The following is a 4302-nucleotide window of genomic DNA, read 5'->3' on the forward strand; positions in this document are numbered from 1 at the left end:
TAACAAATGTTATTTAAAAATATTTGTATAATGAGATATGTCAAATTTAGAAAATCTCTATACCTCAGTGAATCAACTTTTCTGAATGACCAATGCATGATGTTACAAAATTATGCAAGATACAACAGTATATTTTTATGTAACAGAGTTAAAAGTACATTGATATGATTTCAGATTCCACATTGTGGCTAAGCCTTAAGAAAGTGCTACTTGGCAAGTTTCATTGCAGTATAGAAGAACATCCACAATTACCTGAAAAGGTAATTAAAATATTATCCCTTTCCCAACTACGTACCTATGTGAGACTGGATCTATTTCATACACTTGAAACAGAATAACATATTGCCAAGAGGGAATGCAACACAGACAGGAGACTCAAATTGTCTCCTGTTGAACAAGTCGTTAAAGGGACTTACAAAAATATAAAATAATGCCACCATGATCACTATGTTTTTTTGAAAATATATTTTTCATAAAGTATTTTATTTATGCTAACATGAATGGGTTTATTGTTTTTATTTAAAAATTAATCAACAGTTTTAATTTGAATACAGTAAAAGCTGATAGATATAAACCACCTACACAAATGCTTCTTGGGGTACATTTTTAAGGGAGTAAAGAGGTCTTAAGACTAAAAAATTGTGTGAGAACCACTGCTATAGAATTATGACTAGGCCAGATCAATCTAGTTCCACTAATTTCAGGAAATGGACTTATTTTTTTCAGTTCCTAATCTGTTTTTTTCCAAACCTGTGAATTCAATTCAACTAGCATTCTTTGACACCTATCAAGTTCCAGTCATGTTAAGTGATGGTACGAAGCCAAAAGTTTGAATTCAAATTTTAAGGAGCTATGCAAGCTATTCAGATTAATGTTTCATATTCTTTAGGTAAATGCCCAGTAATGTTATTGCTGGATCTTAAGGTAGTTCTCTTTTCAATTTTTTGCGGAACCTCCATACCATCTTCCACCAGCGGTTGCACCAGTATGCATTCCTACCAAGAGTCCATGAGGGTCCCCTTTCCCCCACATCCTCACCAGCACTTTTTGTTTCTTGTGTTTTCGATTTTAGCCATTCTGACAGGAGTCTCATTGTGGTTTTGATTTTTGCTTCTCTGATAATGAGTGATGTTGAGCATCTTTTCCTGTGTCTGTTGGCCATCTGAATGTCTTCTTTGAAGAAATATCTGTTCAATGTCTTCTGCCTATTTTTTATTGGATTATACTAATCCTTTATTGGATATATCATTTACAAATATCTTCTCCCATTTTGTAGGTTGCCTTTTAGCTTTCTTGATAGTTTCCTTTGCTGGGCAGGAGGTTTTTATTTTGATGTAGTGTCAATAGTTTATTTTTACTTTTGTTTTCTTTGCCTCAGGAATCATATCTAGAAAGATGTTGTTATGGGTGATGTCAGAGAAATTACTGCCTGTGTTCTCTTCTAGGATTTTTATGGTTTCAGGTCTCATATTTAGGTCTTTAATCCATTTTGGATTTATTTTTGTGTATGGTATAAGAAAGCGATTCAGGTTCATTCTTTTGCATGTAGCTTTCCAGTTTTCCCAACACTACTTGCTGCAGCAACTTCTTTTTCCCATTGCATACTCTTCTTTATTGAAGATTAATTGATCAATTAATTGTGGGATTTTTTTCTGTTCCACTGATTTATGTGTTTATTGTTGTGCCAGTTCCATATTTTTTTATTACTACAGCCTTGTAATATAACTTGAAGTCTAAAATTGTGCTGCCCTCAGTTTTGTTTTTCTTTTTGAAGATTATTTGTACTATTTGGGGACTTTTGTGGTTCCATACAAATTTTAGGGTTGTTTGTTCTAGCTCTGTGAAAAATCCTGTTAGTGTTTTCATAGGAACTGCATTAAATCTGTAGATTGCTTTGGGTAGTATAGCCATTGTATCAATATCTGTTCTTCCAACCAATAAGCACTGGATGTCTTTTTATCTCTTTGTGTCAAGTTCAATTTCTTTCATCAATGTTTTGTAGTTTAGAGAGTACAGGTCTTTCACCTCCTCGGTTAAGTTTATTCTTAGATATTTTATTATTTTTGGTGCAACTGTAAATGGGATTGTTTTCTTAATTTCTATTTCTGCTTCTTCATTATAAGTATATAGAAATGCAACAGATTTCTGTAATTGATTTTGTATCCTGTGATTTTACTGAATTTATGTTTCAGTTTTAATAGCTTTTTGGTGGAGTCTTTCCTATATGAAACTTTGTCATTTGCAAATAGTGAAAGTTTTATTTCTGTCTTATCAACTTGGATGCCTTTTATTTTATTTTGTTGTCTGATTGCTGTGGCTAGGATTTCCAGTACTATGTTGAATAAAAGCTGTGAGAATGGACGTTCTTGTCTTGTTCCAGACCTTAGGGGAAAAGCTGTCAGTTTTTCCCTATTTCCCTATGTTCACTGTGCATTTTTTGTATAAGCTCTTTATTACACTGAGGTATGTTCCCTCCTAATCTACTTCGTTGAGGGTTTTTATCATGAATGAATGTTGTACTTTGTTAAATGTTTTTTTCTGCGTCTATTGAAATGATCATATGGTTTTCATCTTTTCTCTTATTAATATGATGTATTATGTTCATTGATTTGTGAACATTAAACCATTCTTGCAACCAGCAATAAATATCACTTGATTGTGGTGAATTAACTTGGTAATGTATCATTAATTTGGTTAGCCAATATTTTGTTAAGAACTTTGGATCTATGTTCATCAGAGATATTCATCTATAGTTCTCTTTTCTTGTGTGGTGTGTTTATCTGGTTTTAGTATCAGACAATACTGGCCTCATAGAATGAATTAGGAAGTTTTACTCCTTCTATTTTTTGGAATAGTTTGAGCAGAATAGTTGTTAACTCTTCTTTAAATGTTGGGTAGAATTCACCTGTGAAACAGACTGGTCCTGGGCTTTTGCTCATTGAAAGTTTTTTTGATTACTGATTCAACTTTATTGCTGGCAATCTGTTCAAATTTTCTATTTCCTCCTGATTCAGTTTTGGTAAGTTATGTTTCTAGGAATGTATCCATTTCTGGTAGGTTGTCCAGTTTGGTGGAATATAATTTTTCATAATATTCTCATAATTGTATTTCTGTGGTGTCAATGATTTCTTCTCTTCGTTTTTGTTTGAGTCCTTTTTCTCTATCTCTCTTTTTTTTTGGTGAGTCTGGCTAGAGGATTATCAATTTTGTTGATCTTTTCAACAAATCAGCTTCTAGTTTCATTGATCTGTTCTATTGTTTTTTTTTCAGTTTCTGCTCATTCATTTCTGCTCTGATCTTTATTATTTCATTTCTTTTGTTTGCTTTAGGTTTTGTTTGTTCTTTCTCTAGCTCCTTTAGGTGTAAGGTTAGGTTGTTTGAGATTTTTCTTGCTTCTGTAGGTAGGCCCATTGCTATAAACTTCCCTCTGAGAACTGCTTTTGCAACATTCCAGATTTTGGACTGTTGTGTTTTTAGTTTTGTTTTTCTCTATGTCATTTTTTATTTCTTCTTGGATTTCTTGGTTGAGCCATTCATCGTTTGGTAGCATGTTTTTAACCTCCATGTATTTGTACTCTGCAGATATTTTCTTTTGTGGTTGATTTCTAGTCTCATAGTGTTGTGGTCAGAAAAGATGGATGATATGACTGAAGTTTTTGAATTTGTTGAGATTTGTTTTGTGGTCTAATAAGTGTTCTATTCTGGAGAATGTTCTATATGCACTTTAAAAGATTGTTCATTCTGCTGTTCTAGGATTGAATGTTCTGAATGCATCTGTTAAATCTGTCTGGTCTAGTTTGTCATTCAAAGTCATTTTTTTCCTTATTGATTTTCTGATTGTGTACTCTGTACATTGATGTATGTGAGGTGTTAGAGTCCCCTAATCTTATTGTATTACTATCAGTTAGTTACTTTTTATTTGTTTAATACCATTTTATGTATTTTGGTGGTTTCATATTGGGTGCATATATATTTATAATTGGTATATCTTCTTGATGGTTGTCCCCTTTATTTATTTATAATGTCCATCTTTGTCTCTTTTTATAGTCTTTATTTCAAAATCTATTTGTCCAATATAAATATTTCTCCCCAACTTTCTTTTGATATCCATTTGCATGATAAATGTTTCTCCGTCTCCTCACTTTCAATCTGCAGGTGTCTTTTGTTAAAATTTTTACTTATCTTTTAGAGAGAGAGATAGAGAGTGAGTGAGGGAAAGGCAGAGAGAGGGAGACACAGAACTTGAAGCAGGCTCCAGGCTCTGAGCTGTCAGCACAGAGCCTGAGGCAGGGCTCAAACTCA

Source organism: Neofelis nebulosa, chromosome 6 (genome assembly GCF_028018385.1).
Source record: "Neofelis nebulosa isolate mNeoNeb1 chromosome 6, mNeoNeb1.pri, whole genome shotgun sequence".
In the NCBI taxonomy this organism is placed as follows: Eukaryota; Metazoa; Chordata; class Mammalia; order Carnivora; family Felidae; genus Neofelis; species Neofelis nebulosa.